This window comes from Pavona decussata, unplaced genomic scaffold (assembly GCF_977016875.1).
Source record: "Pavona decussata unplaced genomic scaffold, jaPavDecu1.1 SCAFFOLD_45, whole genome shotgun sequence".
In the NCBI taxonomy this organism is placed as follows: domain Eukaryota; kingdom Metazoa; phylum Cnidaria; class Anthozoa; order Scleractinia; family Agariciidae; genus Pavona; species Pavona decussata.
In genome coordinates, this window is record NW_028145467.1 from 1,431,868 (window position 1) to 1,445,447 (window position 13,580).

Consider the following 13,580-nt stretch of genomic DNA (forward strand, 5'->3'; position numbering starts at 1 on the left):
AATTATAATTCGTTGAGAGTTGGCGTGAGAGATGAACTTGATACACTGGAAAAAAACAAGTTGCGTACATAACTGCAAAGGTCGCTCATTCACCTATTTTTTTTTTATCCTCAGTTTAGAATGTATGAATTAAATGTATTTTACCGCTATCCTATCCTCACACCTCAGGTATAAGACCAAAACATAAAATGACCATCACCCAGTGGCTTGATAGCTCAGTTGGTAGAGCACTGCACCGGTATCGCAGAGGTCATGGGTTTGAATCTCGTTCAAGCTTGAATTTATCCAGGTTTTGTTTTCGTGGATGCTTTTAAAAGTTATGTAGATAACTGTGATGACTCCAGTTTATCAATTACTCAGTTTATCTCTATATTTTTCTTAAAAAAATATATCCCAGAAACTCCAATTAGTTGACTTATGTAACGGTGTTGTGATTAGGTTTTTAAGCGTCCTGTAGATTAGTATTCGTTTTCTTTTTAATTTTTCGAGCAAAATTTGCCCTCAACTACCAAAGTGAAACAAAACAAAACAAAATCGATTTTCCACCTTTTAAATCTATCTGCAGAGAAAACTTTTCATTGTAAAGCGGTATTCATTCGTTTCAGGATGTTCACTGAGGTTAATTCCGCTTTTTGTTAAAAAAGGAGGGAAATGAAGGCTCCGGAAAACTGCCATTGTCCCAGAAAGGGGAAACGTAATCGCTGTTTTCAAAGAAAAATGTCACTTTCTCATCAGAGGAACGACAGAAGATGCGTATCATCTTTGCTTAATTGTCTCTGTAAATATATTTACCACGTTCTTTCTCGACAAAAGCACTTGCTCGTCTGCATTTAACCGGAGGGCAAACTGGCTCGCTACCAGAAAACTCTAGTAGCAGACTGTTCAAGCGAGAACAAACATTTATTTGTGCCTTCAGTTGTTAAGGATAAATCACTCCCGATCAGCTACGCCGAAAAAAACGCAGGTGAATTAACAAAGAGCTTTAAACAAAGCAATACCATATTTAATGAGTCGTTTCAGAATGTAAACAACATTTATTTTCAAAAAAAAATTTTTTTTTCAACTCTGCTAGAATTCTTCAGTGTCGAATTTATGATGTTTGTTGAAAAATGAACGGAATTTGTATTACAGGGTTCAGTTAATCAACTATCTATATTTTAAATTCCTTCTTTGTTAGACCAATTCCGCTTACAAAGCTACAAAATGGCTTCCTGGAAAACACACGCGGACGCCTTAATTTTGAAATACGGATTGAAACAGAACTATTAAAGGTCGAAATAGAGAGAAAAGGTTTTAAACTGGTCTAAAAAAAACTCACGACTTTCGAGCTCAATACTAGACACTTCTCTTGTGGTGATAGTAATGGGACGGCTTCAGTACAACGTTGCTTTCCCTTTTCTCTTCCTCATTAATTTGTTGAGATAATTTGTTTTTTAATTTGATGCAACATGACCATAGTGTCTCGCAGTACATAGTTTTCAGATTTGATATTATAACTCACAAAAATTAAAGAAAAGCAACACAGAGTGCTTGCACGACGTTATGTATCGCTTTGTCTTCCAACCTGTTAGATGAAAGCCTGCGACACAACTGTTAGTGTTTTTGCCAGATTTTCAGCGGAAAAGCATGTATTATTAATCTAGCTCTCTTGGTCCGTATTAGGAAAAGTTAGTCTAATTTTAGTTTTGTCTGTTTATTTTCGATGTGTGTCTATATAATTCACTATGGAAGACCGAAGGCAAATTATGATGGCCGCGTACAAAGTTGCCGTAGCATATGTCATAAACACTCTCCCTTCAACCAATCCTGAAACATCTTTTGCAGTCATAATGGCAAACAATTCAACCATTCTACTGGCAAAGGTCATCGTAGATGCCATATTCATCAGGCTGGTGGAGTGCTCCCTTACAGACCTGACACAGTTCTTGGCCGAGGTGACGATGATGTCCAACATACTGGGCGTTTTCTCCACATTGTTCCTCATTGTCTACCTCAAGATCACGTGCTCTAATCTGGGATGTCATACAGCGCCACGCACGTTTCACAGCAATCGTTACCAAATTGTTCCATACCACAACAACAAGGCCTTCAACGAGTCGATGCGTTCTGATTAAGTGAAATTCAAAGCTATAACATCAGGCGTTGTGATTTGCTGCGTTAACCTTGGTTAATACCTCTAATTATTATGGTGCAGGGGCATTTCATAACTTGTCGTAAAGTATTCCTACCCTAAAGGAGCTGGCCGAACGCCACTCTCAAAAGCCTATATCCACTTAGCGATCTACAATTTATATGACAGAATTTATTTTATTTGCTTGATAAAATCTTCATGTTGTTCTCGTATGAAAATGGAAAAAAATTCCTCTTAAATTTCCCTTGTGTTTGAGGGGTATAAAAGTCTCAAATTTCACTTCCGGTTGGGTATTATACCGCGCAAGACGGGAGGAGGATTGTGACGTCAATACAGGAACGTTAGTCTCGCGGCGATTTCTCTATTCCGCAGCTGTTTCATTCCGAATTTTCAACAATCCCATTCATATATTCGATCTACACAGCTCATTTTCCTCTGCACACCAAAAACAACATCCACAGACTCAAAAGTTGAGTCACCTTGTGCTAGAACTGTTCACAAGATATTCCAAATTGTTAAAAAGATACTCAAAAGTACTAAAAAAGTTGCTCAAAAAAATCTAAACTTTGCTTAAGAGTTGCTCCAAAATCTTAAAGTTGCGTTAATGTTGCTTTTCATGTTAATATGGAGAACTTCATATTAATTATTAACTTAGTAATTTTAATAGTTAAAACTATTCACATGAGAACTGCACCCTTTCTGAGTCACATGGAAATGATGGCATCCCATTTTACTGTTGTGAATTAAAAGCAAAGTAACTGAACTGATAACCTCACAACCCCTGATGGCCTGTTTACATGGAGGAAGGATACATTTGTGGCTTTTCTGGATGCACCACAAAGGAAGGATAGAGGAAGGATACATCCGTGACTTTGCCAGTGCAAGGGTCACCTGGCTTTATTTTGTTTCTTTTTACTGTTGTTGTTGTCTTTTGACATATGCTTTGCATTTATGACACCTACCCACTTATTAGAGTACATCCCATCTGTTTGCCTCTTTCTCTGTGAGCTATCCTTCTTACTTGTTTTAATTTTTTTGTAATTTGTTTTACTTGTTTTAAATGTTCTTTCTAGATGAAGAATTAGAATTTTCTCCCTTTGTTTAACAGTTACCACACTCAAATGACACCCATCGCAGAAAGAAAACTGTCCTAGAATTGAAGGTTCTAGTCCGTTACTAATGTTAGTTGGTTCTATCCTTAAGTGTTTTAATTAATGCTTCTTAGATACTTTTTAAGACATCTGAATTCGTTTTTTAATATGATTACTCATTCTATTTTATAACAATTTTTAAATTTCGCAAGTATAAATAAATTTGCCCCAAGCTATTTATCTAGTACATAACATTTTTTCACATTTTAAAGTTTCAAATGGACTAGCAAAGCGGCCCTGTAGCAGGTCTTATATTTTTTCTAGCAGTGTGGGGAACTTCTCTGACCCTATGAAAGACTCAGAGTAAGTGTTTGGCACTGTTACAAAGGAAATTATTGAGTTGCCTCTGTGGCAAATAGACCTGTTTGATCTAGTTTAAGCTACCTGTAGCTGCCAATGCCACATTAGCACGTTTTATTTTATTCTTTATGAGAGCAACAAATGAAATCAATGGTGTCATTCAGTGGTAATCATTTCAGTTTTAAACATCTTAGGGAACCAAATGCTGAAAGGTATTAGAATCACCCTCATCACTGTGAATAGGATTCTCTCCCCACCCACCTTTACCCTGTGGTTTCTGAGAGGGAGAGTATAAATCACTGGGGTCCTTAAATTGGGTAACCAGAAACAAAACTATAATGCAGTTTGTTTGACCAGTGAATTAAAATAATCATTTGCATCTGATCTTTGGGGATTTTAAATAAAAACAGTGTGCCATTGTTGACTTTTACTCATTTTTTACTGATGTTACAAAGCTGGTAAGCTTTTTACCCAAGAAAATAGATCTCATGACACGGAGATGTAAGTTTACCAGAACCATTCACTGAATGGCAATGGATGGTCTTCCGAACGATAGCAGCATTAACTAGCATTGTGCGTTCAATTTTGTCCCCCTTTTATACAAACAACACACGGATTTTTCGACATCAACAATCTGTCGCAGTTATGGGACGCATTTAAACATTTAATTTATGAGACAAGGCGCAAGTCCGATGAGAATATTCCACAACAACTTAAGATAATAGAGGTGCAGAATGTATTTATGCAACAGTGAAACAAGAAACCACCAAAAAATTTCTTGCCGCGTTTCGTTTCTAATCATTTAACCGATAGATGAGACAAATTAATTCGGTTTTTGAGCTCTACTTATGAGTAATTTTTCCTTAATTCTTCGGAAATCTGGCATTACAAGGCGAAACAAATCAAGACCATAGTAAAAAGAACTGTAAGATAAACACAATAGTCACAATGGCTAATCAGCTAATAGCACGTTATTCGTCGTGTACGTCACGTGATAGACAATGACAAATAAGGACGCACTAGGGTGATCTAGGCATTTATGTCACATCCTTCCCTCAAATAAAAAAATTAAAAAAATCTGCACTTAAAAAATATTAATAATGTCTCAGTCCTGAGATTTTCAATGAAAACAAAAGCTGAAAATGGTTCTTAGTCCCTAGTTTGGTCTAGAGGTCCAACTGCTCTGGTTTTACTACTCGTCTGCCACTTCGGGTAACATAAGGCTTTGAACTATCCGCCTTTGGTGGTTCAGGGTCATGGTGTCGCTCCTGGGGTTGAATTACAGGCGACACTGGTGGGGCTGCGGAATGGTTAGGTTCGTCCTTGGGTCGCGTCTGGTGTGCACTACTCTCAAGAGACGGTTCTGCATTTAAACGTCCACGTCCTGGAGCTGGGAAAACTCATAGGTGCTGTCTGTTGCGGCGATACTTTCTGCCATTTTCTGCTTGAGCTACATAGGACCTTGGTGTGTGGTGATGTCTGACTACCGTCGCTGGATTCTACTCTCTGGAATCGGTCCAGGGCTGCAATCGCACCTTCGTACCGGGCTGTAGTTCCTTCATTTCACTGCTAGCATGTCGGTCATGGTTCTTCTTCTGATCCTCCTTGGTCTTCTTCAGGTACCTGGAAACATCCTTGTGGTTGACACTAGCAGGTTGAAGCAAGCTGTCCATCATCGGTAACTCGTTTCTCAGCCTACGTCCCACCAGCAGTTGTGCTGGCGACAGTTCAATGCCTGGTGGTGGTGTAGTCCGATAGTCAAGCAAGGCCAGATGTTTGTCACTGTTCTTTCGCCATAGATTTTTGACAGTCTGAATGGCTCTCTCCGCCTCTCCATTAACCTTTGGGTAGTGCGGCGAATTGGTGACATGCTTGAAACTGTACTCTTTCGCAAATTCTTGGAATTCGCTGCTACTGAATTGGGGGCCATTATCCGAGACCACTTCTGCTGGGATCCTATGGACTCCAACTTGCCTCTTCAGCTCTTCTACTACAGCACTGCTTCTCAAATACTCCATTTTGGTAACTTCTGGGAACTTGCTGCGATAGCACACGGAGAGTAAATAGTGTTCCCTTGAAATTCAAATAGATCGGTTCCTATCTCCTGCCAAGGAGATGATGGTGGTACAGTAGGTTTCAATGGTTCCGTAGGCTGTTTCTTGGCAAAATCTGCACCAAACTATAATTAGTGACCATTTGCTCCACATTTAGGGACATTCTAGGCCTAAATAGCACCTCTCTGGCTCTTTGTCTGCATTTGGCTATTCCTAGTGGACTCTTGTGGATCTGGCGAAGCATTTCAGGTCTCATAACCTTTGGGACAATCAAGCGTGTTCCTTTGAAGAGGAGCCCATCTGCTGTTACGACTTCGTCACGGAATGTCCAGCATGGTCTTGCCTCTAAGGGAACCTGCTGCTTGGTGTCTTTCCAACCATTTCTCACCATGGTTAGGACTGCTTGTAACTCTGAGTCTTCTTTGGTCTCCTTCTGGAACTCTTCATACCGCTCCTCTGATACGGACAGGACCATATTGATTTCTTGGAAGTTTTCATAAGCGTCACTGTTAACAGTCGGTGCAGCTGCTCGGCTCAGAGTGTCTTAAAACGTGAGCAAACTGTCTTTAATCGGTCACACTCGTCTGAGAAATATGACCAAGAAGAAGACAAACAATGTGCTTGATCAAGCATAGTCTTCAGTGGACCCTGTTTGTACCGATTGTCAACATGACTCTGATAGTGCAAGAGTAGACATGTATTTGTAGGTTTTACGTACACCTTTGTTTCTATTTGAGTTTTCTCACGTTTGAAGTACCCAAAACACCTCGTCAACTCTGCCTTAAAAAATTTCGTTCACTCAAAGGTCTGTGATCAGCAACAGTCTTTATCACCAGCTAAAGAGGCAGGTGACACGGTTTGTGTTGTCTTGCCATTGAAAGACCAAATCTCAGCAGATACTGTGAGGAAACAACTAAAGGAACTGAGCCTAAAAGTGCACACCACCATTCAGCCCGTGTTTGTGAGCCGAAAAATTGAACAAGAGCTAAAAGTAAAGGAAACAAAGCCACTAATTGTAAATCAACAGTGTGGAGTTTATACTTTTCAATGTGACCCGTGTGATGGGGGTTGTGTAGGGTACACACGCGGACAATTACATAATCGTGTAGAAGGACATAAACACCAGTCCTCCTCCATTGCCAAACACTACAAGAACATGCACGGGACGGTCCCTTAGGACCTGCTGAGCCGTTTCGAGGTACTCAAGAAATGTAGCAACAAATTTGACTGTTTAGTGCACGAAATGCTTTTTGTAAGAAACGTAAAGCCAAATCTTAACGTGCAATCAGACTCTATTCGTGCGAAAGTATTTGTGTAATTTTCGCACCCCGTTATGTTAATTTTTCGCGCCAAGATCGTATTAAATGATGTAATTTGCATGATCTGTTACATACTTCCCTTGACAATGCAGTCATGATCACTCCGAAACGTCGACTTTTATCGTTCGTTTTTGCTGTTATATGCTTTTTTAAATTGGTCATGAAAACACTCTTTCAACCTTCTATCGTTGTGTTGACAATCCTTCGACAAAATGTGTACGGTTTCTTAATACTGAGCCATCGCAGTAGTAATTTATCACACTGAGCGTGCGCTTCCGGATGTCGTGAACTTCACGACATCCAGTAACGGCTGTTACCAGGGCATACTGGCATACGATCCAACTACTGACCAAAAGATCGTCGGCTCTGGGAACAAGGATGCGTTTTAATGATTCCCAAGAGAATTGTCCTCAGTCCGCAGTCTTTTTTTGCTCCGACTTTTAACACCGCACTCACCCTTTCTTAAATTCCTGTGAGCCATAAGAAAGAATACAATTTTCTGTTTTATATAGACTAGGTGAAAGGGGCATAAGAGCTTGACCCCTCAGGCAGAGACCAGGCAGAGACCCCCCCCCCCCCCCAACCCATATTACTTTAAAATCAGAGATTAAGTAAAATTTTAACCTTGACAGGAAATATCACGTATGGTAAGGGAACCATACCCAATGTGCCTGCCTTCCCATTTTTAGCACGTAGAAAATATTGCAAATTGATAGACGAAACACTCGTGATCCTAACGGTGGAGATTTGAAAAAAAATGGCAATAGCAACTGCAATATATTACTGTATAACAAATTTTTATAACAAATATACTATAAAATTAGAAAATAACGAGTTCATAAACAAATTTCAGCCTTGAATACGTCCTTGGCTACTCTTAAAATTTTGACCTCCCTCAAGTTCTGCTCAGAGTTCTTATATAAAGCTGCCCACATAACAAAAAAAATGTTTGAAAAAGATCGAGTACGTCTTGTCATCAGGCAACTGCCAGAATATAACTTCAGAAAAACTCAATCAACACATTGAGAGGTCACAGGCTAGCCGAAAATAGCATGCTTACAAACGTTATTCTCGGATATTTAGCCGGGATATTTAGCAAACAATGGATGGTTGTGTGTCACAAAATCCTGAATGTAAAGTCTACGGTGAGCGCTTGCGATGGAATCTCTCTTGAAAAACCTTAAAGAAAACGTTACATGTTCGATTTGTTTGGATACTTTCACCAAACCCAAAACGATAACATGTCTGCACACCTTCTGTTGCGAGTGTTTGAAGAGGCACGCTCTGACAACCCAGACAAGTTCTATTACAAGATGCACGTTCTTATGAAAAGCTGTCCAAATAAGAAAATGGCGTAGATGAGATAAAGTACGCGCGAGCATTCAACTTAATAAATCTTGCTGTCAGCCAACTAACAAAACAAAACTTCAAAAATTCTCAACACATTCTAAGGTCATAGGATTAAGTGGAAATCAATGGGTGCACTAAATCCTGGTATCTTTCTTGGAACTCCTAAAACAACATGTTACATGTTGCATTGTTTGGATACTTTCATCCAACATTCGCCTTGCTGGTCCTTTTGTAGCACTTTCTTTAAAATGTTGACCTTTCTTTGTTCTTATCAAAAACTGTCCACTTTAAATGGGATAAAAAGGATCGAGTACACGTGAGCAAACAGGTTAAATAAACCTTATACATTGTCACGCAACTGGAAAAATAAAACTTCTTAAAAAAATTCAACACATTTAGAGGTCAGAGGGTTAAGTAAAGATTGGCTACCAAAATAGCATTACGTTTTTCCGTTTCTCGAAATCCCGCAAACAATAGATGGGTGTGTTTCAGTAAATCCTAATTTTCACAATCTACGGTGCGAATTTGCGATGGAGTCTGTCCTGAAAAACCTAAAAGAACACGTTACTTGTTCGATTTGTTTGGATACTTTCACCGAACCCAAGACAATAACATGTCTGCACACCTTCTGTTGTGAGTGTTTGAAGAGGCACGCTCTAACAACCCAACAACATGGAAAATTTCGCTGTCCTGAGTGTTGGCGTCCCTGGCAGCTTTGATAAATTGCCGACCGGTTTTCTTCAGAATAGTTTGCTAGGTGTTCTCGCTGTACAGCAGAGTGGCGATGGAAGCGAGATTAATTGCGGCAACTGCAGAAAAAAGAGCGCCGAGACAAGCTTTTGCTTCGAATGCGGAAAATTCATGTGCCACGACTGTGTAAACGCACATGAACTTCTAAGAAATGTCGCGTTTGAAGGACACAAAGTCAGACAAATAAAACACTTTCAAGCCCAAGACTACGAGGCTCTTCTAAAGCGACAATCGTTTTGCTCTCAGCAGTACCACGAGCGAGAGGTAATGAGGTTTTTTTGCATCGATTGCCAGACTTGTGTGTGCCAGGTATGTGTTGTGACAGATCACAAGAATCATGCTGTTGATCCGCTTGACAAAGCAGCTGATGCCGAGAAAGCTAAAGTCATGGCGGCAGCCGAGGTGATCAAAGAAAAGAGCAAAGTCTGCAGTAATATGATTAGTGAGTTTGAGCAAACAGCTGTTGATCTGGAAACTAACTCCATAGCCGCTAAAAAGAAAGTTTCCCAAACAGCCGAGCGAATGATCACCAAGATTCGAGAACGCGAGCGAGAGGCCATCACCGCGATCGAGAACACGCGCGTGTCGAGAAATGAAATATTAAACGCCTCTAAGGTACAAGTGCAATCGTTGATCAAACAAATGAATCAAGCAGTCGATTTTGCCAACAACCTAGTTCAAAGAAGCTCAAGTTCAGACTTCATGGAAGGCAAGGAAAACTTAAAAAAGCGATTTGAAGATCTTAACAAGATCCAGTCCCCAGCACTTCCGGTTTGCTCATTTGTGAAGTTTGTCTCGACTGCTGAACCAGAGAATTTAATCCTCGGTGTCACTGTAATCAGCGAACCAGTTGTAGAAGGACTGACTCAAGATTTCCAAGCTGGTGTAGAAACAGAATTAGTCATCTGTCCAAAACTGATTAATGAAGATCAAGGAATTTTTGACGTTGAAATTCTCCTGGAGCCCGCTGAAGAAATAGGAAGTATGACGACTTTCGAAAGAGAAGATGGAAATTTCCTGGTGAAGTTTACTCCTAAAGTGCCAGGCACGTACAGCATTAAAGTGACTATAAACGGGGGCAATCTTCATCAGAGTCCTTTCACTGTACAGGTGAAGGAACGCCGGCTTGAAATTGTGGGCCAGTGGGATATAAAAGGAAAGAGTCCTAACAATCCATATGGGATTGCTGTGAACAGAAAAGGGCTGATCGCTGTTTCTGACCATTGGGGCCACTGTATTCTCATCTTCGATAGAGAAGGAAAGTATCTGCGAAAATTTGGCGGTGAAGGAGAGAATGTTGGGCAGCTTAACCGCCCAGCTGGTGTAACATATCTCAATGACGACCATGTGCTGGTGGCAGATGAGTTCAATCATCGTATACAACTGTTTCATGTACACACGGGGAACGCTGTAAAAACTTTTGGAAAGAAAGGGAAAGGCGAGGGCGAGTTTAATCAGCCAAGAGACGTTTGTATGGACGGTGAAGGACGCGTTGCTGTAGCTGACTTTAACAACAACAGAATTCAGGTCTTTACAAAGGATGGTGAACCAGTGTTTACATTTGGAGATAGCGGCTCAGAAAAACTTAGCGGTCCCACTGGATGTACTTTCCACCAAAACATGTTCATTGTTTCTGACGCTTATCTCGCCAGCTGTTTAAAAATCTTTGATCGTTCAGGGAAGTTTCTGAGCAAGATTGGAGAACAAGGCAAAGGCGTCGGACAGTTGAACTGGCCCTGTGGTCTATGTGTTGAAAAGTGTGGCGATCATCACAACATTCTTGTCTGTGATCCTCGCAATCGACGAATTGCTCAATTTTCGCAAGAAGGTTCTTTCAGTGGACAAACTGTTACTGGACTACAAAGTCCCCTTGGAATAGTTACAACATCAGATAGACGGATTTTAGTGACCGATTTTAAAGCGCAAAAATTATATACCCTAAAATAAGCACCGAAAGGTAAATGACCAACGATGGTTAACTGATTTAGAAGGATATTTATTGAAACTTCCGCTTGGTTATTACGGGGCTAGGCTCGATTACCAGCCACTGTTCGGGAAATGAGCCCACGCTTACTCCCGGACTCTCTTCTCTTCTCGGGTAGGAAAGCCAGACCCGAGGGAGCGGCGGAAATCGAGCCTTGTGCGGGGGTCTGCTATCCAATTTCGAAGAGGAAACAAAATTACTTCTTTATGTCTTCAAATATATCGACAAAACTCTAAAGAAGAGCCTTCAACAAGCTTTGGAACTTGGTGGAAGGTCAGTATTTTCGACATTCTTCACAAGTTTTTTTTTCGACGTGGAAAGAACGCACTCTCAATATAGATTGGAGTCGAGATTGTACGGGACCGTAAATGAATGGATCTTGGGACGCGTATCTGGTATCCTCCGCAGATTTTGCAGGAGCGGATGACAGCATCACCAACAAAGCAAAGGAGAGAGAGAGCCTGCAATCAAGATAATCGAACGCACTCCCTAATCTTTGATTATTGCTAGAATTTATATGTAATGAAATTTGAGACAAAACGTAGAATTCGATAGATAAGGTCAACTGATTTGAACTGTCAAAACGAAAGAAGGATTACTAATTTTCAAGCTTGGACGTGAAATATAGAAGGCGCATTCCGGCAAGAAGTATCATTACATAATCTTGAAAGCATCATGCAATAAAAGTATACAGTATAAAAAGTAGCCCGCTCTATCGGAGGTACTCTCCCAATCTTTTCTCCAGGGCCTCTCCTCTTCTCGGTAGGGAGCGAGAGAAGAAGGGAAGAGGAGAGGCCCTGGGAACGATGTTAGTAGTCCCTTACACAGCCGTTATTATGTTCGTCACACAACGCTTCTCCCCACTAGTGGGGAGCAGCGTTGCGTGACGACCTTAATAGCGACCGCGTAGGAGACTGGACTAATTTAACATCAGAATGGGAACTTCAGTTGAAAGCAGCGCGCGCATTAAAGAATAACTATAAGATAGTCGAAATAGACTCGCGTCCAGACTATTCCGCACGCTCTCGCGTCCTCAAATGACGTTCCCGTTCTGTTGCTAAATCAGCCCACTATAAGTGACATTACGAATGCACGACGGCAACCCCAATATTTACGTTATCTGGTCTGCTTTGTGATTATTCCAACCCTTCCAACTTGTACAATGTGAACGAATATCATCAATAGCAACGACGATCAAGACCAAAAAGGAATGAAAAATTCACCTTCTTGAAGCCACGTTCTCAGAAAAACTTTGAATTTGGTCATTTCACGTCGCTGTCTTGCAGAGGACGTCAAAGAAATGTACTAGTTTGTTATTGCGCGTACAGAGTCATTATATTGCTCATTTAACCTTTTGCTTTTTGACGTTCACGTGGCTGTTACGCTCGCGTTTTTGCTAAGGTCCGTATATATCAGAGGTGCTTGCGTTTAAAGTAGTCGCGATGTCAGGAAACTGAGCGAGTAATTCACTTGAGAAAAAAGAGCTTTCTCCTCTGTCTCTCATACGCCCCACTACAGAGCCTTAATAATAACATAGAAATGGTCCGAATTTTCCTTGTTTGTATTACTGATTTACATGTATAATTTAAAAGAAATGTACTGTTTACTGTATCTAAGTCACTTTAAGACAGAATGATTATACTCAAATTCTTTATCTTGGAATGCTACCTTGCATCCGCCGATTAAGTGAAAATGAGCAATTTAGGCTTAAAAATAATAATAATAATAATAATAATAATAATAATAATAATAATAATCTTTATTGAGATGACTTTTTATATAAAATATGGTTTTCAAAAAGGATCTAAAAAAAACATACAAAATACACACAATTCGCAAAGACATTAAAAATCTACAATATGTAAAAACTGTTAAAATGTGCAAGATATCAACTGAAATTCATTTAAATTACAAAGTTAAAAAGATTACGTTTAAAAATATTCAGAATCACGGATTGACTGATTGCCTGGCTAAAGGAGTCAAAATCCTTGATGGCCTGAAATTCATTTAAATTACAAATTTAAAAAGATTACGTTTAAAAATATTCAGATTCACGGACCGTCTGATTGCCTGGCTAAGCGAGTTAAAATCCTTGATGGCATGAAATGCAGTCTGTTGTTTGCCCCAATTCCCGTTGACACTTGGGAGTCTGAGATTCAGCTTAGTTCTGGTATTATAATCATGTTGTTCTTGCTGTCTTATAAAGTTCATATCATGCTCAACGAGTCCATTTAAACACTTATACACATAAATACAACTTCTCTGGAAACGCCTTTTTTCTAATGGAACCCACTTAAGAGTGGTAAGCGCATGCATAGCAGATGAATAAAGAGGTCTGTCTCAAATTATTTTAGCAGCCTTATTCTGCAAGACTTGCAAACTGGCTTACTAAAAGCATATGAAAAAATCCGCCAATTATATCCTACAAGAGAGGACAATCTCTTAAGTACTTGCTCGTTAGGGCAAAAATACAAGGCAGCGTTCATAAAAATGTACACAACATAATGCAGTGAGTCGCGCAGGCCTGTCATTTCTATTATT

At 40.0% G+C, this 13,580-nt stretch overlaps 2 pseudogenes; both read left to right on the forward strand.

The window, feature by feature from the left end:
* The first annotated feature begins 6,025 nt into the window (after positions 1 to 6,025).
* Positions 6,026 to 7,028, forward strand: LOC146482596 (uncharacterized; annotated as a pseudogene).
* A 1,770-nt stretch (positions 7,029 to 8,798) lies between these two features.
* LOC146482597 (E3 ubiquitin-protein ligase TRIM45-like) lies at positions 8,799 to 12,693 on the forward strand (annotated as a pseudogene).
* Positions 12,694 to 13,580: the final 887 nt, after the last annotated feature.